The following is a 24,194-nucleotide window of genomic DNA, read 5'->3' on the forward strand; positions in this document are numbered from 1 at the left end:
TCTGTTTATCCATTCTCTTACTGATGGAAACCTGGGCTATTCCAGTTTCTGGCTAGTATGAATGAAGCTATATTATGTACGCATATTATGTATGTATTTCTCATAAAAATATTTTTGGTGGATTTTTATTTTCATTTCTCTTAGGCAAATATCTAGGAGAACTGCTGAATCATTGGGTAAATGTATATTTAACTCTGTAAGAAACTCCCAGATCTTTTTCCTAAAGTGGCTGTACCATTTAACCCTCTTACCTAATGTATAAGAATGCCAGTTGCTCTAGATCCTATCTAATTTTAGACAGTATGGTGGTTTTCTCATTCTCATTTTAACCTGCATTTCCCAGATGACAAATGACATTCATCACATGCTTACTGACCATTTGAATATCTTCCGTTGTGCAGTGTCTGTGTTACAAAGTTTCTTTTAAAATCATTTGTTCCCTATTCCTCCTTTTTAGTTTCTGGTTGTTCGGTTTTTTGTTATGGAGCCGTATAAATTAGCTGTATATTCCTTTGACAAATATACATTTTGCAAATACTTTTCTCAGTCTGTGGCTTGTTGTTTTCTCAGTGGTATCTTTTGATAAATATAAGTTTGTTTTTTTTCAATGAAGTCTATTCTTTAAAGCTTTTCTCTTACAGTGATTGCTTCTACATCCTCGGAAATCTTTGCCTACCCCCAGTCATAAAGATATTCTCTGATGTTTTCTTAAATTCTTACGGCTTTAGCTTTTATATTTAGTAGTATGATTCATCTCAAATAGATTTATATGCATGATGCAAGAGAGAAATTGAGATTTATATTTTTGCTTGTGGATATCTAGTTGACCCAGCACCATTTACTGCAAAACTTTCCTTTCCCTACTTGGTTGCTTTGGATTTGTTTGAAATCACAGGCCTATATAAGTGGGTCTATGACCTCTGTTCAATTCCATTAATTTATTAGTTGATCCTTATGGCAATACCATGCCATCTTGATTATTGCAGCTTTATAGTTACGGTACAAAGTCAAGTCTTCCAGCTATGTTTTCAAGATTTGTCAGATTTTCTCAGTCTTTTACATTTCCATGTAACTTTTAGAATTAGCTTGCCAATTTTACAAAAAGGTCCGTGGATTTATGCTAGGGATTATGTTGAATCTACAGATCAATTTTGAGGGAAATGTCATTTAACTGACTCTTCCAATCATATGGCATCTCTCTTCATTTATTTATATCTTTAATTTTTCTCAGTATAGTTTTGTTGTTCTTACAGATTTTGCATGCCTTTTGTTGAAATTATTCCTAAATGTTCTACTTTTATTAGAGATAGGAAATAGGTTCTACTAATGATCGTCTCAATTCAAAAATACTCATTTCTCACGGTGCCTCCATCACATTTTTACTCCTTGGAAACATTAAAACATCAAAATCGTGAGAAAGTTTGTTTAATATTAAATAGTACATACTATATTCTGTATGGTAAACAAGAATTTCTAAAAATGAATGGAGATTCTACAAGTTGGCAGTAAAATAAAGGAATGGATTAAAGTCTAACAATACACATGCTGGAAATCGGGCTGGGGAATTTTTATAATCCACACTCATTTCAAGTAGATTATCTGACGGGGAAGAAGAATGTCAGACATACCATTAACTCAGTGTACAGATGCACTGATCTTTTAGGAAAGGGACTTTTGTTACCTAACTAGTCCAAAGCTTTTTTGACATCTGGCCCACACAGTGATGAGCACAGGTTTCAAGGAGAGGAGAAGAGCAGGAAATATTTAGCTTTGATTTTGAGCAGATATAGTTTAAGCTCTCAAATAAAATTTAAGCTCTTTGTCTTCTGCTGAAGACAGAACTGTATCCAGAGACTCTGAGGATTCCCATTTGGCCTTCTTTCATTTGCAACTTGTTATAATAGTAGTTTCACATTGTTCACTTTACTGTGGCTCCTTTTCTTCCTTCTACGCTTTTTCCTGGAACTACTAATTTTATTTTCCGTATCTTCACTATCTAATTCTTCAGACCTCTGTATGTGCAAGGATCTGAGAATTAATCAAATTTCCCATTATTACCACTGAGATCCTGAAAGACATTCCCATCATCTTTGGCCTTCCTGGCTTCTCCTTTTGCTTCCCCTTTAAAGTCTTTTCTCCATATGCTTTGTCTTAACTTTTTTCCTCTACTCTTCTTTGTCAAGTTTTTCCACTTCCTGAAGCCTTTCTTTTGATTTTTCAAGGTTTATACCGCTACAATCCTCTTCCTTAGTATCCTTTAAGATGCATTTCTGCATCGTTGGCCACCGCTGAACCTACTTCCCTTCGTCAGTAAGAATTATTTTCTTATTCACTTAAAATTTCTCATTTCTTTTGCATGTGATTTTGGTCACTTTTTTCTTGTCACTGGATTTAGCCAATTTTTTTAGTTTTATATTTATTTATTTATTTATTTCGAGACAGAGTCTCGCTCTGTTGCTCAGGCTGGAGTGCACTGGCGAGATCTCGGGTCACCACAACCTCCACCTCCTAGGTTCAAGCGATTCTCCTGCCTCAGCCTCTGGAGTAGCTAGTGCTACAGGTGCATGCCACCATGCCCGACTAATTTTTGTTTTAGTAGAGACGGGGTTTCATTTTGTTGGCCAGGCTGGTCTCGAACTCCTGACCTCGTGATCCACCCACCTCAGCCTCCCAAAATGCTGGGATTAAAGGCGTGAGCCACCACGCCTAGCCGACAATTTTTTATTTTACAATGTATTCTCTTCAAGGTCCAACCAACCCAAGCATACAGTACTATTTCTCCTTAAAGAAATCAGCATCTGGGCCACCTTCAGCCTCCTCATCTGTGTTCATGAACTTTATAGAAATGTCCTTGGTTTTCTGTGCCTTATCAGTATTAGGGGCAGACTGAGTGTTGAGGTTCCTCTGTTTTCACCACTTTCTCTTTCATTTTCTGTCTCATCTGTCTCTTTCCTTCTCCTCCTCTCCCTCTTCATTACTAACACCACTGGCCAGCGTGTACTCTTCTCTCTCCTGCTTCTGGTCTCTTTCCATCTGACTGAATGATGAACAACATATTGTTATTGAAATAGGCTCTAAATTCTTCCATGTAATCATTGGTGAGAGATAAGGGCTGTATTCTCATTAACAACTCTTTGGTCAGTTGTTTCTGTATTTTCTGCAGAGACCTTATCCAAAGTGTCATAGCAAGACAAAGAGACAGAGCATATTCAGGTAGAGGTAACTTGTTCAAATCAAATACTTCAAATCAAATACTCAAATCAAATCAGATACACTAACGTACATAGGAAACTAAACACCTTTGAGGTCTTCCTTTTAATGGTTGATCTTGGGCTAAAAAGGACTCTAGTATTTTCTGGACGTCCCTAATTTTTCTGGATTGATTTTTCCTTCTTTCATACGTACTCTCTTCTTGAGAGGTAGCTACACCATCCTTTTCTTCTTCTGAGAGAAGTAAAATTAATACAACTTCACCATCCTCATTTTACTTGGCAGTTCGATCTGCTCTGGGAATATGAGTTGGCATCCTCTGGGCAATCGAACTAAAGAACCCAATTCATGACCTGGGTATCCTGCACCCTGGCTGCAGGATCAGTAATAAAGAGCACTGCAGCTCTGTTACAGACCAACTTATTACAGACTTCATTTTTCTCATCTGCTGCTGTCAACCACAGAGGTCAAGAAAAGAAATAGCAGAGTGTAGCCAGTAGAAAACTTGGCTTAGGTACTGCAACTCTTTACCACTGAAGAAAAACATAACACTCTTTTTCAGATGGCTTCTCAAAAAGGAATATATGACATATTTTACTACAGTTCACAAACTATGTCGTTTTGTTCCAAAGTGGCAGGGGTGTTATATTTCACATTTGTCACCAACCCAAATATATTCAGGGTTTTTCTAACTCAAGCATATAAGATCTTTTACAGATTTAACTTGTTTTACCTAGAATGAGGCAAAGTTAATGTTTCTTGGGAAGATTTTTGGTAACAGCATTCATGGTATCAACCAAACACCATGCCCAAGATTCTATTTACTTCATCAATGAATTAACCTTTGGAGATGGGTATCATGATAACTTATTGCTTTATCTTTGTGCTGAAGAAGTTGAACCTGTATACAAACAAGTGTATTTATGTGGTTAATTAGCAGCTTCAAGTACATCTTTACCTTTCAACGTCTGGTAAAAAAGGTCTGTCCTCCAGTGTTGCCTCAATAAAGGCTCAAATAAATCATTTTTATATTATTTTAAATTTAAACCTATTTGTCTATTGACTTATAGTTGAAGGACTATTTGGACAGATATAAAAATCCGTAAGTTACCTATTCTTTTCTTAAAAGTCTTTTAAGTATGCCCTATTTTCTTGCACTGAATGAAATCTGAGGCCAACATAATTTTCTCATTTATAAATATCTTGACCTATTTTTCTGGTTCCCTCCCAAAATTTTATCTCTGAGGTCCAGCAACTTTACTAGACCCAGGCACACAGTGAGTGTCCTTTCAATGTTTAGATTCAAGTTGTCACTTACTTCAGAAAACTTTATGCTCTAAACACTGGTTTCCTTTCATTAAGTTTGGACTTTTCATTGGGTCTACGATTATGCATATAATGGATCTACTCAGCCTGTCATCTATACCCACGGTCTTGAAACTGAGGAACATCTGAGGCTGCTCTAACGCTTCTTAAGAGAGATGCAGACCTAGATAGTTTTAAGGCAATCTATTTCCAGGTCCTCAACTCTCATTTTTTCCTAATACCGATCTTTCTGAGAGTGCACTGGCAGCTAAGGCGTCACGCAGCCTCTCTTCTCACTTCACAAAAGAAATGCATACCTCTTGGGATGCAAAGACCTCCAGGGTTCCAAAAACGGGAAAAAATTTTAACAATGCTATCTATGAAACCTCCTTTAATCAAAGCACTACAGTAAGGCCTTGTTCTTTCCATGTCTCATACAGATGTTTATTAAGAAATGGAGTACTTGGCCCATATAATATGATAAATTGAGTGTATTGTAGAATGAAGCAGTTCCACAATACATAGTGACGACATTTTACTTATAGGGATTACCTCTTCCATTCTCTTATTAGTGTTAAAGACGTATCTCTCTGGAGGCTTTAGTGAGCCCAAAACAAAGAAACACTGAAGGCAGCAGCACCTTACTGTATCCAGGCAACACATGGTAAGGCTCTGTGCCTTATCTACTTAATCTATATTAGAATTAGAATTCAGCCATGTGATGGTTGTCATGGAGGCATATATTAACATATTTATTTGAGATGAAAAATCAAGTGGGACTTTTACTGACAGAAGGATGTCTGATTTAAAGATAAGTTTGAAAATAAATACCAGCTTTGTCAATTAGATTAAATGGCAACCATTTTCCCTAAATTGAGTGATCTACATTTATAGCTGCAAGGTTTTGATAAAAATATATTTGAGGCATAAATTAAGAAAAACCACTGTCAGCCAGGAGCAGTGGCTCATGCCTGTAATCCCAGCACTTCAGGAGGCCGAGGCGGGTGGATCACCTGAGGTCAGGAGTTTGAGACCAGCCTGGCCAACATGGTGAAACCCCTTCTCTAGTAAAATACAAAAAATGTAAAAATGTAAAAAACACAAAAAATGAGCCAGGTATGGTGGTGGATGCCTATAATCCTAGCTACTTGGGAGTCTGAGGCAGGAGGATCACTTGAACCAGAGAGGTGGAGGTTGCAGTGTGCCGAGATTGCACCACTGCAATCCAGCCTGGGCAACAAGAGAGAAACTTTGTCTCAAAAAAAAGAAAAAAAGAAAAACCATTGCCTAAAAATTGTACATTGCCAAGTATACAAAGGAATTAATAATTTTAAACAATCCTTTCTAAGTATGTTAAGTTAAACAGGGTGCCCCTAAGTAAAAGAATAGTAAGTGTAACGGTCATTTGATAAGTCTCAGTTAAGCATTTTTGATAAATTTTCCCAAACTGAGAAAGTGACAGCACATCCCTCTCCAAGTTAAGTGATTTCCAGTCCTTTGCTTTCTACAAATGATAGTGTAATTGAGTTGTCAGTAGAAACATCGTTAAATAATCTGTAGATCACATTACGATTTCTGGCATGTAACTCAGCAGGATGAGCAAAGTTAATAAGTGATGCAGTGTTTCTGTCATATTGTAAACACTGACATTTTAAAGCTGAGGTGTTATGTCACTCTTTTAAATGTATATTTGACTTTGCTCACCTCTCTCATGTCTAATTTCCATGACCTCACTGTTTTTCCTGTATCATCTTTTTCTCCTGTACTCCTTCTAATGTTGTTTTCATTTGACAGTTTCATTTTCTTCTTCAAGTTCTTTCCTGAGTTCTGCTTCTAAATGCATAATTTTAGATTTTATAATTAAACTATAATTACTAACATAACATTTTAACTTTTTCCATTTTGTGTATGATTAGGTAAGAATCCACTTTCCATCTTTTTCATATGGACACTCTATTGCCTCAGCACCATACACTGAAAGCTATATGCAGCCTTTCCCCCACTGATATTCAATATCTGTTTTGTTAAATCATGCTTCCACATATAGGTGGATCTGTTTGTAAATTTTCTATTCTTTTCATCTGCCAATCTATATCCTTACACCATATGCTGGATTAACTACTATAGTTTTATATTGTCATTATATAAAGGCAGCAAAAGCACTTCCTTGATAGGAGGAAAAACACCTTCTTTAGGAATATGTATGTGATTCTGGGATGATTGCTCTTCCATGTAAGTTCAGAATTATAATGTCAAGTATCATCCAAATAATAATATTAATAGTAATCACACAATGTCAAAATCTGTTAGGGATTTGATTCTATGTGCAATGAGAGAGAATTAACATCTTTGCAACATTAAATCTTCTAATCCATTAATGTCTTTCAATAAAAGTTTGTAACTTCTCAATAAAAGACTTAGACGTTACTTGTTCGATTTCTTCAAAAGTTATTTGAAGTATGTTGCTATGTAAATTATATCTTTTAAAAATTACATTTCTGTAGTAACTTCACTGTGGAAAAATCTTGCAGATACCATCTTAACCAAGTGATCAAGGTTAGCATGACCAGTAACCAGTCATATTGTTACTGAAACACCAGAAGTTTGGTCTAGGTCCTGCTGCTGCACTGTACAGCCAGTCAATGACTGAGACGATGAGAGGTGCCAAGGAAGAAAGCTTTAATCAGGTGCTACAGCCAAGGAGATGGGAGCTCAGTCTCAAATCCATCTCCCTGAGGGACTAAAACTAAGGGCTTACATACCAGGGAAGAAATGTAATAATGTGTGAGAAAACAGGAACTCTGGAGGGGCAAGGAAGCAATCATGATGAATGAGGGATCCAGCATCTCCTTGTTTGGATGTGGTGATCTGGTGAGTTTCAGTTCTTTGATACTTATTTTGAGAGGTCTGAAGTTCATTTCCTGAGAAAGGAACTCAGATAAATTAAATATGTTTCCAGCTTTAAGACCAGAAGGGTCGATTTCTGTTTATCCAAAAAACTATCTATGGGCCAACTGGGTGGGTTTCAATATTGATAACATTTACTGCCTGATATGATGTGAGATAATAATGAGAAAACACCAAACTCAAATTGATATCCTTTCTACAAAAGACCTGACCACTATTCTTCAAAAGTATCAAATCCCTGAAAGACAAGAAGAGATCAAGAAACTGCCTTAAATTGGTTAAGAGACATGGCTACCAAATGCAATGTGGTATCCTGGGTTAGATCCTGCAACGAAAAGAGAGTATCGGTAGTAAAACTGGAAAAATCAAAATAAAAGTTGTAGTTTAGTTAACATCAGTATATAAATGTTAATTTCTTAGTTTTCATAAATATACTACAGCTATGTAGGATGTTAATTATTTCAAAATAAAGTGGTTTTTAATTTTCTGTTTTGTTGTTGCTGCTGGTCTATAGAAATACAACTGGCTTTCCTATGTTGACTTTACATTTTAAAACTTTGCTAAACTCTCTAATTTTAAGAATTTAACTGTCGAGTTCTAGGATCTTTCTATACAGACAATTAAGTCATTTTAATAATGACAGTGTTTTTCTCCTTTTCCATTCCTACATCTTTTCTTGTAGTTGTCCCCCACCCATCACCCCCAACCCTGACTTACTCTGCTGGCTAGGATCTCTGACACAATATTGAACAGAAATGGTGATACCGGGCAGCTTTGTCTTTTAAGAGTCAGATTATATCTGTTGATATCCAGAACTAATTTTAATTTCACAGAATAATCTAGGGAAGATTACTTGTTTTTGCTTTGAACATTTCTACCACAGAGATAACAATACTGTTTTTAAAGTTTCAAATACTGAAAATGTTTATCCAGAAAGTATAAAAGAATGTATAATACAAAGACTAAGAAATAACATGAAGACAAAAAAGGGATGCAATATAGTATTATTTTATTAAAACAAAATAAAAGTTATCATATTAACCTGTCCAAACTTTGCTATCCCCTTTACAGTGTGGGAGCTGTCACTGGGAATTGGTTGCCAGTCAAATTTTACCCTTTCCAAGCCTTTCCAACCTTGTATCAGATGTGGCCTTGTGAGTAGCTCTCCCCAAAAGAATGTCAGTGAGAATGACTGAATGCCAACTTCCAGGTTAAGGTCCCTCAGAAGCAGGCAAGGTATGTTCATGCTCTCTTTCCCAGCTGCTAGAGGACTCCAAGGCCCACATTATGGAAGGTCACCAAATAATCAAGAATGATTTTAATGCACTGCTTCATTAGCAATAAATGCACTTTTAACTGGATTTAAGCTATTATACAAGTGGGGTACATTTATCTTAATAGCTGGCTTTTCCTACCACAAAAAGATGGTATTTTTGAGGGAGATGCTGACTTTAAAAAAACTAAAATATATGGTGACTGCTTAGCAGCCAAACAGCAGGAGATGAAGAAACTGAGAAAAAGATAGAAAGGTACTTATGTCACACAGTCATAAAACACTTACTAAAAATACTGCTTGCCAAAACCAATCCTTGGTGATTGAAGAGAAAAAGTGGTTGCCCCCAGAGGTTTAAAGTAGGCAATTAACTAGAAATGGACATCCATCTTGGGCAATGGAAATGTTTGATATCGTATTTTGGGTAGTAGTTACATGGATGTACATAACTGTCAAAACTGGCTGAACTCAACACTTAAGAGTTGTGAGTTTACTGTATGTAAGTTATAGCTCCATTTAAAAAAATGCCTGATACAACTTCAAGAGCAGAACAAGTGTCTACCAAGCCTATGTCTATGGAAAAAAGAGATGAACAATATTAGCATAACAAAGTATGGCCAGGTGCAGTGGCTCACGCCTGTAATCTCAGTACTTTGGGAGGCCAAGGCGAGTGGATCACAAGGTCAGGAGTTTGAGACCAGCCTGGCCAATATGGTGAAACCCCGTCTCTACTAAAAATACAAAAATTATCCGGGCGTGGTGGCGGGTGCCTGTCGTTCCAGCTACTGGGGAGTCTGAGGCAGGAGAATCACTGGAACCAGGAGAGCAGAGGTTGCAGTGAGCTGAGATTATGCCACTGTACTCCAGCCTAAGCGACAGAGTGAGACTCTGTCTCAAAAAAAAAAAAAAAAGATTAACGAAGTACTACTTGTTGCACTTATCAAAGATTATAAGAAAGAAATGTGCACAGGCAAGCACTGACAGATTTGAGAGCAGAAATGAATGGAAATAGAAAACTCAGAAATTTGGGGGGCTCCCAGGATTAGAGGAGCTGACTGCTTCTGGATTTCATATGGTAAAAAAGAAGACTGAAAAAGACTGAAAAAAACTGGCCCATTATATTTTCTCAGGCAAACAGAGGGACTCAGCCTTGCTGCAAATCAAGTTAAGTAGGTTAATTTTCCATAAAACCCATTTCCGATGGCCATAAAAGACTCCCCAGCAAGTTGAGAGAGAATAAAAATAAGGAAACAAAGAACTATATTAGACTTGGGAATTTTTGGTGTGCTTATTGGCTAGAGTGATCATAACACACGTTGTCTAAACTGGGGTAGTTTTGAGAGTGGAAGAGAACATCATTACGTAATGTGTCAAGACAAGAGATATCAGTTAAGACTGCCCTTGCCAGCCTGGTCCATGCAGTCACTCCAATGTTAGCACATGATAATAACTACAAGATAGGTCAAAAGCCATCTCAGTTTCGGAGGAATGGCATTGCCAAAACCCCCTCAAGTGATACCTATAAGCCTTTGACTCTTTGATCCTTAAAACAATGCTCAAGCTCCCTGAATTTCAAGAACAGAAAGAAGGAAACAAAGGCTATACAGTCTTCACAAAGGGCATGTTCTGTGATGTCTACATATATGTGACCTTGGAGGAAAATGGGCAAGGAAGAACCTTCCAGAAGGCAGAATGAGGTCCTGAGAACAATAAACAAAGAAGTTCCTCCCAGACAGCAGGATCAGAGGCTAATGAAGGAACACTTCCCACCCTAGCTAAAGATTCTTCAACATGCTTCCTGCCATCCATGATTTTTATCACTGTCAGTATTCCTAATCCTAGATGTTCCCTTAGTTTTAGCAGATTAAACGCAAACTTAGAATGTGCTAACTGGCCTAATGCAATAAATTACAGACACTGCACGTAAAGTGATGGTTAAACTAAACCAGAAGGGTCTTTTACAAAGATCACTGAACTGATGGCCAGGAGGCTCTCATTTCATCCAACCTTCACCATTAACTGTGTGATCCTGGATAAATCATGACTTCTCAGGACTTCAGTTCTTTCATTTGTGATAAGAGGATGCCTTCTAGTTCTGTAATTCTAATTTAAAATTCTTGACCTCACTGAGCCAAAAAAAAAGTACAGAAATTCTCTACAAAATATCCATAATAGACTAGTTGGTCCAGTTTTTATAGCAAAAGCAACTCAGCATAATTCTAAAAATTTATATTGGCAAGAAAAAATTCTGGCACTCTTATTTCTGATTTATCTTTTTTATTCCGGTCTCAGTACAATAAGGAATAAAATGTAACCTTTTTTTCAGCGTGAAAAGACACTTGCTTTCCATTTCATTAAGTTTTAGAAACTAACCCAAAGAGAAGGGAGGGAACTCCACTCACTTCCAAATTTCAATACTTTTATAATATTTACACACCAGAATTTAGAACATCCGAAAAACCAAAATGCAATTTGGAATAGACTTTTAACCTGAAATTACCATAATAACATTTTATTTGTTACATAGTCAATAATAGTCATTGAATCCTAAAAATATTTTTTCTAGTAATTAAAACCTGAAAAACATGTCTGCTAAATTTCAACTTTTGATGTCTCCTCTAACTTTCAGAAGAAAATAACATTCAGTATTCTGTCTTCTTCACTGATGAAAGAGAAGACAAAAACTAACATTCTACGTTGAAACTTTGTTATTTATCATGATTCAGTGGTATACTTGTTTATAAACATAAATATAAGAGCCAAACATTCAAAGAGAATACGACCCAAACTTTGTCACTTCAAATCACAACATGTTTGGACAAAAAAAAAAAAAAAAAAAAAAGCAAACATTCTGTAAACCCTGCTATCAATTTGAGTACTGATATTTAAAAGTCTTATTTGTTTTTCTTCAAAGCACTTTGCATATGACATTTGTTTTTCCTGCTGCTCTAAGATCAGACCTGACTTTCAGTTAACTCTACCCTCCACTGTCACCAAGTCCTGGTCTAGATTCTCTGTAGTTTCAGAGAACAAACCCCTCTTCTCATGGATTTGGGGAACATTGCTGTCCAGTTGGGGTGAGGTAAAGACCTGGGAGTTCAGCTGGTCCTTTTACAGACTTTCAGCTGATCATCTGTTTTTAGCACCATGCCTCCCTTTCAACCTCCTGATATCACTGTCATCTCCTCTGCAGGTGCTTTGGTTTTTCCCTTCTGGTACTAAGTGATGGTATCATATACTTTCTGTTTCAGATTTTATGGTTTAAGGTAACTGATGAAACCTACCTCTGACAAAAAGAGTTGGAATTTTTGTTTCTATTTCCTTTGTTTTATGCTAAGATTTTAATAGAAGAAAGCAGATGGTGGCTGGACGCGGTGGTTTATGCCTGTAATCCCAGCACTTTGGGAGGCCAAGGTGGGCAGATCACAAGGTTGGGAGATCAAGACCATCCTGACCAATATGGTGAAACCCCATCTCTACTAAAAAAAAAAAAAAAAAAAAAAAAAATTAGCCAGGCATGGTGGCAAGCACCTATAGTCCCAGTTACTCAGGAGGCTGAGGCAGGGAAATCGCTTGAATCCAGGAGGCAGAGGCTGTAATAAGCCACAATCATGCCACTGCACTCCAGCCTGGTGACAGACAGAGACTTAAAAAAAAAAAAAAAAAAAAAAGCAGATAGGCCGGGCGCGGTGGCTCACACCTGTAATCCCAGCACTTTGGGAGGCCGAGGCGGGCGGATCACGAGGTCAGGAGATCGAGACCATCTTGGCTAACACGGTGAAACCCCGTCTCTACTAAAAATGCAAAAAATTAGCCGGGCGAGGCGGCGGGCGCCTGTAGTCCCAGCTACTCGGGAGGCTGAGGCAGGAGAATGGCGTGAACCCGGGAGGCGGAGCTTGCAGTGAGCCGAGATCGCGCCATTGCACTCCAGCCTGGGCGACTAAGCGAGACTCTGTCTCAAAAAAAAAAAAAAAAAGCAGATAGTTCTTTCTTAAAACCAGAAACTGCAATCTGAATGACTTCATGTACCATTTTTAATGGTTTGAAGTCATGGCACTTTTGGTCTGCTAAGCACACATTCCCATTTCTCTTCTGGTTCTTTTGGAGAAAGCCTCTCCTACTCCATGAGACCCTCATGGGGCCTGCACTCACTGGGCTATGCCCCTCTACTGGAGCACTGGGAAAACATACCAAGGCTGGCCCACCAGTATACCCCATTCCCAGGCCACAGTGACACATGAGATCAAAGAGAGTCAATCCACATCTTCTCTGAGGAGGCAGCTAGACATCTGGTGTGACAGGTTCTCTTTCTGTTGAGATTGCTAAACTAGATGGACAATCATCTTGAGCTGCTAGTGGTCATCTTACTGACCATGCCTGTCTGAAAAATGACAAATAAAGAAACCAGCAGAAGAAAAGGAGTCCAAATGAGATCATCTGAGTTCCTGGCTGAAACCATGCCTGAAGCCAGATGCACCTCCGGAAACCATAGTTACAGAAACAATCAAGTTTCTTTTTTTTCATAAACTAGTTTGAGCTGGCTTTCTTTCCTTTGCAACTGAAGCAGTCCTGATGAACACATCATTGAATCTAAATGTTCCAATCACTAATACTTGAACAACAGAAATAACACTTCTTTGCCCCAAATTAAATACCCTAACTTTTTTTATTCAAATAAAATCGCAAATCAGAAATAAAGTTCGCACATGTGTCCCTTTCACCATTTAGGTCAAATACTTTGACTTTAGTTAAATATTCATGTATTCAAGGTAGCAGTATCTTTGAGAATGAAGTGTATGTATATTTTATAGTACTAAAAATCCAATAGTCACTAACCTACTGAACAGTTTTCTTCCAGGTACTTCGAACATTCTTGCCAATTTTTTATACCTTCTCTATCAGAGGTCTCAGATTCTTAATAAAGATCAAGTTGTAGAATTATTTTATGTAAAGTCTATGTGGAAAAATGAAATAATACACCTTAAAATATTTGTTCCCTTGGGAGGAAATGTATAATTTAAATTCAAAGAATTATTCAGTCTCAATCTCTGACCCAGAGACTTGGGACCAGGATAATTTTAATCTAAAGATTTATAAGGAGAAGGTAGACGGTAATAACGTGCTCCCAAGGACATATGTAGGAAGGTTTCTTTAGAAGTCAGTGTTCCTTGGACACTGTCCCTGGAGTAACTTCCCTATTATCTACAGGCCATTGTGCTCAACAACCCAACAGGTAATATCTAAGCTTCTGGGTGTGAAGTTCTTCGGGTCTTCAGTTAGCTTCAAGTGCATATAAGGGCCAGGCAGGTAATCTAAAAGAGTGAGCATGCTAACATTTTTAAAGTATTACAGTTGCATGCATTAAAAAAAAAAAAAAAAACTTATTAAAATTCTAGTCTCTCTTTATTTTTTCATGCAACAATTCTACCTACTATCCCTGGTTTTTCCATGGTTTTTTTCATAATGCTATCTTAAATAATAGTTTTTGGCACTGGTACTCCTTGCATACATTTAAATTATATATGAGTAAGAGCTAATAATAACCACAGTTCAGTTTATTGAGCATATAGTATGTGCCAGGCAATGTAATAAGTGCTTTATGTATGTTAACTTATTTTGTCCTTACTGCAATTCTATAATAACCTTACAGGATTGTGCCACTATCCCATGTATAGATGAGAGCACTGAGGTATTGGGTAATCAGCTTACCCAAGATCACATAGCAAATAGGTTGTGAATTTGAATGCAGGCACTCTGCCTCAAGGCACCCTGCCCTTAACCATTACTCTGTACTCTACAAAGAAATATGCCATCAGTTATGGGTTGAATTATGTACCCCAAAATGGTATGTTGAAGTCCCAACCCCCAGTATCTGTGAATATGACCTTATTTGGAAACAGGGTCTTTGCAGATATAATCAGGTTAAAATGAGTTCATACCAGATTAGGGTGTGCCCTAATCCAATGTACTGGTATCCTTACAAGAGGAGGAAAATTTGGATGTAGACACACACAGAGGGAAGACAGCCATGAGAAGATGGAATCAAACTGGCATTATGCTACCACAAGGCAAGGAATGCCTGGGGCTACCAGAAGCCAGAAGAGGCAAGGCAGAATCTTCCCCATGAGCCTCTGAGGGAACATGGTCCTGCCAACACCCTGACTTTAGATTTCTAGCCTTTAGAACTGTAAGAGAATAAATTGCTGTCATTTAAAGCCATCCAGTTTGTAGTACTTGCTTATGCAGTCCTAGAAAATTAATACCATCTCTCACTTGCATTAAAATATGTCATCCAATCAACTTGCTATTTCCAATTTTAACACAGATGGTGGTATGAGTAACATTTAAACTTTCCTCTAAATTCTGTTTAAAGAAAAACAACAGCCAGGTGTGTTATAGGTTACAACCTATAATGTAAAAGCACAGCCTCCCATCTAATAGAGGCAGCTTCTACTTAGCTCTAGCTGGTTACTGCCACATGCAAGAGCAGGATCAAAGTTGCCAGTTTCCAAGAGAATGCAGAAATCTGGATTTGTGCATTAAATTAGTTAACAACAAATTATATCAGTTACTAGTTAAAATAATACCTGTTAACAAGCTATTTATGCTTTAAAAACAAAAGAGCCAGGCATCGTGACTTGCACCTGTAATTCCAGTAACTCAGGAGGCTGAGGTGGGAGCGTGGCTTGAGCCTAGCAGTTCAAGGCTACAGTGAATTATGATAAGGCCACTGTACTTCAGCCTGGGTGACGGAGTGAGACCCTGTCTGTAAAATTAATAATAAATAAAATAAAAAACATTATGCATGCTATGCAGGCTATGCAAAACACATTTATGAACCAAACTTGTCAAGAGGTCCAGATTTTTGCAATCTCTGTTGTATGTTTTCTTTGCTTTCCATGTCTACTGCCCCTTGCACTTCACTTGACCTGGCCCCAACTGCAGCTTTCCATCTACCAGATGCAGAAAGCAGGCACAGTGTGGGCACTGGGAGCCATGCTGAAATCAGTACTTGAGGACAGGGGAACCCTCTTTGGGATATACTGAGTTGGCAGATGCAGAAGAGTTGCACACACTCAGGAATCCAAGACCAAATGGGTGTGCTCTCCTTGATCTGCAGTGTGTATCTGAAGTCTGATACTGCTCCTCTACTCGTCAGTTGGTGTCCCATGTAGAAAAAGACTTACAGCTTTAACTGGGTAAAGGTTTTGTGTAAGGCTAGGAAATGACTTTAATATTTCTCAGGCTCACTGTCACTTCATTCACAGCTCTATCCTTACAATTTATTGAGTTCCCCAAACTTCTTACCTCTTGTATATACATACTTGAAGGATTTGTAAGTTGATATTAATAGCTCATAACTGTCTTTCAGTATTCACCATATTGTAACCTATAAAAGTTGTTCAGAAACTTGCAAACATTTTTGAAAAGCAGTTTTGTGAAAAGTTTTACAAAATGTCTTTATTCCTCAGGTTTGTTCTAAAACTTCAAAAATGTAAGAAAAATTGTTCTGAGAATGTTAATATCAACTCTAGTCCAATAAGCCATATCGCTAGTTAGTAGCCTCATTGGCTATAAACATTTATTCAGTATCTACCAGAGTTCAGACCTATTTGCTATGGTATAGAAACTAATGATTGCTTCTGGCAAGTGAAAACAGGTACTTGATATGTTGCCAAGACACTCTCTACTACAGTGAGGTATTAAATGCACAGTGAGACAGCTTGGAACACCACAGTGTCTAGAACTTACAAATCTGACCAACATTATTTTTAGTACGTTTGTAGAGCAACGCTAAGAAGTAAAATACCATAAAACATGTCCAAATCATCTCATTTAATCTTTATTGTTTTTGTTGTGTTTTGCTTCAATGTTGTTGTGTTTTGCTTGAATTAAACATCTCTGAAATTTCTATTGGTTTTTATACCTATGAAATCATTTGGAAACTCCCTAGCTTATCATTCTCACCACAACCCCAAATGGTTGGTAAAGCAGGTTTTATCTCCATATTACATATGAGGAAACTCAAGCTCAGCGATGTTAAATAACTTGTTCAAGGTTGTTAGTGACAAGGTTGCCTCAGTCCATTTAGTGTTGCTATAAATATGTCAGGCTGGGTGATTTATAAAGAAAAAAGGGCTTCTTTGGCTCATGGTTCTGCAGGCTATACAGGAGGCATACAGTTTCAGCATTCGTTTGGCTTCTGGTGAGGGCCTCAGGTTGTTTCCACTAATGGCCGGAGGCAAAGGAGAGCCACAAGTGCAGAGATCACATAGCAAGAGAGGAAGCAAGAGGGGAGGAAGTGCCAGGTTCTTTTTAATAGCTCTTGGTGGAAACTAACAGAGCAAGGAGGGCACCAAGACATTCATGAGGGATCCACCCCCATGACTCAAACACCTCCCATTAGGTCTCACCTCAAACATGGGGATCAAATTTTAACATGACATTTGGAAAGTGTATTAGTCTGTTCTCACATCTCTATAAAGAAATACCAGAGACTAGTTAAGTTATAAGGAAAAACGGTTTAATTGATTCACACTTCCACATGGCTAGAGAGGCCTCAGGAAACTTACGATCATGGCAAAAGGAAGCAGGCACATCTTACATGGTGGCAAGCAAGAAAAAGCATGAGGAGCGAGGAGAGGAGAGCCCCTTATAAAACCATCAGATCTTGTGAGAACTCACTCACTATCATGAGAACAGCATGGGGGAACTGCCCCCATGATCCAATCACCTCCCACCAGGTCTCTCCTCAGACATGTGGAAATTATAAGAATTACAATTCAAGATGAGATTTGGGTGGGGACACAGCCAAACCATATCAGAGGGACAAACATCCAAACTATAGAAGAGGTGAAGCCTGTACTCAAACCTCCTAATTCTGAGTTCACTGATCTTACCCCACACATAAAAGCCATGAAGATTTATAAGACCAGGATGATTAGACAGTCAGACAGCCAGACCTGTAATCAAATCCAGTTTCTATAGCCAACTCGACTTTTGACTTCGGATAAATTTTTTTAAATCTCTAAAGCCCCATTTGCTCATTTGTAAAATGGAGTTAAAGTGGAAAAACACATGTAAAGAACATGGCACAGAGTGGGCACTTGATAAATATTACCCCCTTTTTCCTCCCTCTCTACTACAGAATCCCTCAAATCTAAGTAAACCACCCACTCTCTGGTTAAACAATTGGGTGATTAGCAGAACTCTAAATAGCTATTAGAAATGCAACTCGGCCGGGCGTGGTGGCTCACGCCTATAATCCCAGAAATTTGGGAGGCCGAGGCGGGTGGATCACCTGAGGTCAGGAGTTCAAGAACAGCCTGGCCCACATGGTGAAACCCCGTCTCTACTAAAAATACAAAAATTAGCTGGGCGTGGTGGCAGGCGCCTGTAATCCCAGCTACTCGAGAGGCTGAGGCAGGAGAATCACTTGAACCCAGAAGGTGGAAGTTGCAGTGAGCCGAGATCATGCCATCGCACCCCAGCCTGGGGGACAAGAGCAAGATTTCATCTTAAAAAAAAAAAGGAAATGTAACTCACAGAATGTGGAGATACTGATAAAACAACAATAAATGCATTGTCATGGACAAAGACCATGGTAGAAACTGTTGTCACATGTGTACTATTAAAGAACTGGCAAGAAAGTCATTGTTTTTAAAAGTTATGATGTTGAGCTTTTTTTAAAAGGAGGCAGGCCATGTCAAAACTTTATGCTTTGAACTTATTCTCTGCTCTTGAATTAATGTGGTTCATTGCCTCCAAACATAAAAAAATTTAAACACATCAAAGAGATATGAACTGTGGTGAGACTTGGGACTCCTCAGTGTGTATACCTTAGCAGCTATCATGTTCCTCTTGGGCCAGAAGCAAAAGAGCCACAAAGATCCTTTGTGTGTCTGTGCCACAAGAGAAATTCTGACTCCTTTACAACTCCTCTCTGCTGGCCCAGTTATCCCTTTGGATGAGGCTAGGGCAGGGGTGCTCATGGATTGACATCAGCAGGGGATGGGCCCAAATGTGGGGTGAGGAGCTGCACTCCTTGCCGAAGAGAAGCATAAACTCAGACTAAGAAAAGGTGCTAGAGTCCGGAGGCATGCTTGGGTCTAACATCAGAAAATTATGCAATTATCAAATTTAATGCTAAAAATATTAAAATACATAACATGATTTAGAACATTTCTTCAAATTTCAACTTAATGCCAGGGAACTGCGTGCTAATAACTACTTTATACATGTGATTCTGGCTCTTGGCACAATCATGCAGGACTGGGGTTGTGTTATTGCATATGTGGGAGGTTATTAAATGCTTTATAATGATTATGTTAAAGGTCATATTCCTCATACACATAACTTCACTTACTATTATGAGTTAGACGGGTACATGAGTAGACAATGGTCTTCTTCCATTAAATGCAAACTCACTGAAATTACTATTTAAGTTGCCAGGCCGAATAAGTAAAGAGATCAAATTAATGAGGATGAAGTTGTATAATCAGTTTATAAAACAGATCATGCTGAGGTCAAGGCTGACATCACCAGCTCCCACACATCTAACTACACTTAAAAAGGTGGCTCTTCTCTTTATTACCACTACCACTGCTCTAATTCAAGCTGTTTCTTACTTCTCTTCCATTCACATGTAGCTGACAAATCATTTATCTCGGCAAACACCAATCTGATCCTGTCACCCATCTCAGAAACTTCTGCAGTCTTCCCACTGCTTGAGGGACAGAGGCTCAACTCCTCAGGAGGGCATTCATGGTATTCCTAAGTTTGGCCCATTCTTCTAATTCAAGGATTTTCAACCGTGGATGAACATCAGAACCATGAGGGGAGCTTTAAAAAATAAACAGGCTTATGTCCCACACCCTGAAACTCTATTTACTAGTTCTGGGCTAAGATCTGGGGAGTTAATATCTTTAAAAATATCTATGGATGACTCTTACCTACTGCCAGGATTGAACCAGTGGTCTAATTCCCCACTGCCCTCCCATTGTTTCAGCCAACATGAATTAACCCTTCTGCTCCACTCAGTAATGCTTTGTTTGCTTATGTTGCCAGTCCCCTATTCATGCTGTTAATCCAACCTGGAATATCATTTCCTCTCTAGCTGTTTCTTTTTTTTTTTTGAGATGGAGTTTCACTCTTGTTGCCCAGGCTGGAGTGCAATGGTGCAATCTCGGCTCACTGTAACCTCTGCCTCCTGGATTCAAGTGATTCTCCTGTCTCAGCCTCCTGAGTAGCTGGGATTACAGGAGCATGCCACCATGCCTGGCTAATTTTTGTATTTTTAGTAGAGATGGGGTTTCATTATATTGGTCAGGCTGGTCTCAAACTCCTGACCTCAGGTGATCCACCCGCCTCAGCCTCCCAAAGTGCTGGGATTACAGGCTTGAGCCACCATGCCCGGCCTAGCTTTAGTACTATTCTTCTAAAACTAAGTGAAATCCCACCAGTATCCTTACAACCATAGGGATATAATATTTCCATTCTGAGAATCCAAAAGGCATTTTTTATGTTTATGAAGCATTTTATGTCAATTAATCACATATTGTTTTCAATGTGAATGTTTAATATTATGCTCTCTATATTTCAGACTTCCCAGGGAAGGCAAACTTTATTTATTTTTTTGAGCTAGAGTCTCACTCTGTTGCCAGGCTGGAGTGCAGTGGTGAGATCTTGGCTCAGTGCAACCTCCGCCTCCCAGGTTCAAGTGATTCTCATGCCTCAGCCTCCTGAGTAGCTGGGACTACAGGTGCCTGCCACCACGCCAGGCTAATTTTTTGTAATTTTAGTAGAGATGGGGCTTCACCGTGTTAGCCAGGATGGTCTCGATCTCCTGACCTCGTGATCCGCCCACCTCGGCCTCCCAAAGTGCTGGGATTAGAGGCATGAGCCGCTGCGCCAGCCTGAAGGCAAACTTTATATAACATCTTTTGTTCCCACTTCCTAGCCCCTAGCATTGACCACAGTATTAAGCGTAAAGTAGACACTCATGTGCTCAATACTTATGACTGAATAAATTAAATTATCTGAAATTTATGAAGTGTTTTTTCTTACAGCCTGACAACCTTAACCGTCAACCTTGAGGGTTGTTTATGTACATACTGACGTTTTTCTTACCAGAAGCATTATTATGCTTATGTAAATGAGAATCACTTGTCCACAAAAACTGATGTGATGTCAAATACAGGGGTGATACCTGTAAATGTGTTTTTTTCCTATAGATAGAAGTATTTTCTATGTTTATATATTCAATTCCCGTAAGTTTGTATCACATCCAAAAGGAGGAAGCAGTAAAATAGTCCCTGATCTGTCAATACCTGACTTACAAACAACCCACTCATGTGAAAGGATAGAGAAAACCCTATTTACCATCCTAATCAACTGTGGGAAAGATCAGAAGAGCAAGTGTCCCTTTGCCCTCCATATAGGTGACATGAGAGTAACAGCAATCTACAGGTAAAAGTCTCTCCTGTAAATACTGAAAACCAAGAAGCTTCTGATGGTAGAGTAGCCAACACTGTCAGAGCCCCAGCTCAGACTCTGCTACTGTTCAACCTGCCCAGAAACTTTCTGTCCTGTTCCTAGAGCATGGGAGATATATTTCCATATCCAGAGCTACAATCTCTCCACAAAACAGCATTGTACACCATGGCTGCCCATAGTGAAAGGAGTGCTGGTACTTGTGAGTTAAATAGTCTTGGGAGGGCTGGCTGAGAACCTAACCACTATTTATAACATTGTTTTTGTGGAAAAACGCATTCTGCATTCCAAACAACAGAACTAGACTTGAACTTTTGGAATACAGTGTATTTCTTCGGTCAGGAACTGACTGTATCTTGTTAACTGCACTAGGGTCAGTATTTTCCTAGGGTAAGATGGCAACTAGGAGTGCAGAACAAGAATGGTTGCCAAGAATATGGAATATATGCATTTATATGGATGAAAGACAAAGGAAATGATGAGAGAAAAAGCCAAGCACACTCTTATTACGTAAATATTTACTAAGCATTATTAAAGGCTATGGTGAAAGCTGTAGGAGACAAAAATCAGACAAGATCTTTGATTTTATAGTTCTTACAATGTATGGTGGGAGATAAGACAAACATAAACACAAACAATAAAGCTGCACGGTAAAATATGCCACAATAGTGACACAAACAAAACATCAGATGACACTGGCAGAGAGAGAAAGAACTAGTGCTTCTAGCTGGAGTAATCAGGGAACATGTCATAGAGAGGCTTGCACAGGGTTTCAATGTGCAGAGGAAACAGTGTCAGGGCAGCAGGGGACGTCACAGGCAGGAAGGCCAGTACAAGTCAAGACAGATGCATGAAGAACAAGGAGACTTCAGAGTACAGGAAAAGCCCAGTTGGCTCAAGTAGGGTATGTTTTCAGGACCTTGGTGGGGGGCTTTGAATGCCAGGCAAAGGAACACAGATTCCATCCAAGAGGGAGTTGGAAGCCATTAAAGCATTTTAAAATTACTAAAAGTGGTTCTATATGCAGGTTTATCTAACAATGAACACAGGACAGGGGAAGACAGAATGAGTACAGAAAGATTATTAGGAGATCACTGTAAGAGTTGAGGGTGATTAAGATGAACTTTCAAAGATTTTTTTACACAAATAGTTAATAAACATTTAAGGTTCAAGTGCTAGTTAATTCACAAAGTACTTCTTTAAATAAGAACATATAAATAATTTAGAAAAGTTGCATAAAGACTTAAAAAACAAAAAAAAAAAATATATATATATATATAAGCTACAATACAAAAGCATTGTTTAGCACTTAGGACTTTTCAACTAGACTTGATACAAATACAAGGATGATTTTAATGTGTTAGTCTCATTTAGACAAACAACACCATGAGTTTAAAACTGAACAATTTATTTTATTTTATTTTTTTGATATGGAGTCTCACTCTGTTGCCCAGGCTGGAGTATAGTGGTATGATCTCAGCTCATTGCAACCTCGGCCTCTAGGGCTGAAGCAATTCTCCTGTTTCAGCCTCCAGAGTAGCTGGGACTACAGATGTCTGCCACCATGCCCAGCTAATTTTTGTAGTTTTAGTAGGGATGGGGTTTCACCTTGTTGGTCAGGTTGGTCTCGAACTCCTGACCTCAGGTGATCCACCCACCTCGGCCTCCCAAAGTGCTGGGATTACAGGCGTGAGCCACCACGCCTGGCCAGAACATTTTATTTTTATAAACATGTGAAATTTAATAAGAAATCATTTTCCCACTATTTCCCAAGACCAGTGATTCAACATACCAGGTGACTAGAAGATATGCTGAGAAACTTGAGAGTTGAGATGTCCAAGTTAGTGAACTTAATTCTTTGCATTTTAAATAAACCTAAGCTGGTACCAAGCTAGATGTAAGCAGACTTACCTGAAGTGATTTGACTTAGCAAATGTCTTCTAACTTTAACACTTCAGTACTGGATGGGAAATGGCATTCATTTCTATCTGAAAACAAATGCAGTGGAAATAACAAAATTAAAAAGAATTTCTAGGTACCTTATAGAAGCCAATCAGATGATTGCACCTGAAAGACCATAAAAGAGTTATATGAAGTTCTATAAAATTTACAGTTCTGATACCATGTATAATTTGAGAATCTAAAATAAAAATCTCAAGCTGTGCTCAAAGACTTCTAAAATAGGAGATATATTGTCTTCACTTATTTTTATGTCAACCTCCTAAAAATTTTAGAAAACATATTATTAGATATTTAACCCTGATTTAAACTGAATTATTTAAAATTTAGCTGGCATTTGTGCCCTACTCAGTATCATAGGGAACAGGGAGCCATGAAGTTGAATAAGAGACAGTTCTTGTCCTTAAGAAATACAAACCGCCATAAGAGGCAAACACGAAAAACTCTATATTGAGGTAGATGTAGTAAGTGCTACAAGTGACACAAGGCACTGTGGGATTTTGGAGTACGTTAATTACTATAAGGAAAATGTGGGAAGGCTCTGACTTATGGACTGAATACAAACAGAAAGAGGGAAATGGGGAGGGAGATCTATAAGGACTGGGATTTGGGGCTGAGATTATATTGTAAGAAGCTGCATGCTAGAGTCAGTACATGGGGCTTTATTTATATATAAAGAGACATCAAGGGTGTTTGGCAGAAAACACATTCAAATTTGTATTGTAAAAGATGGCTCTGGTTTTCAAGTGTAAGTTACCATGAGAAAATTCAAAAAGCAGTAAGATCCATTTTGTTACTACAGTAGTCAAGATGAGAAGAAATCAGAGTAACCGCAATAAAAGTAAAAAGTTTAAAATTCTCTGAAGATATACTTGAAAATGAGAAGCATAATGACCACCTAAACAATTATGCAAGACTGAGATCTGAAACCATCACCAACATTCAGTTATACGGTTACAAACGTAGGATTCTTAGGCCACAATAGACCTTTCTTTCCGATCAGAACCATGCATTGTTTACATCAACCATGAACTTAAGAAATCAACCA

The 24,194-nt window shown here is 38.4% G+C and overlaps 1 protein-coding gene across 32 annotated transcripts in view; it reads right to left on the bottom strand.

Annotated features, from left to right (window-relative positions):
* ZNF438 (zinc finger protein 438) overlaps window positions 1-24,194 on the bottom strand; it is a 182,194-nt gene that overhangs the window by 71,723 nt on the left and 86,277 nt on the right. For 14 of the 32 annotated variants that reach the window (XM_065520481.1, XM_074001341.1, XM_074001330.1 and 11 more), the window contains one exon: window positions 23,099-23,175. The exons of 9 other annotated variants lie outside the window; for them this stretch is intronic. The gene's annotated coding sequence lies outside the window, so the exon portion shown is untranslated. The remainder of the gene's footprint in view (window positions 1-23,098; window positions 23,176-24,194) is intronic. 9 more of the 32 variants (XM_065520485.1, XM_065520483.1, XM_065520488.1 and 6 more) reach the window with 1 other exon arrangement.

Source organism: Macaca fascicularis, chromosome 9, assembly GCF_037993035.2.
Source record: "Macaca fascicularis isolate 582-1 chromosome 9, T2T-MFA8v1.1".
NCBI lineage: Eukaryota > Metazoa > Chordata > Mammalia > Primates > Cercopithecidae > Macaca > Macaca fascicularis.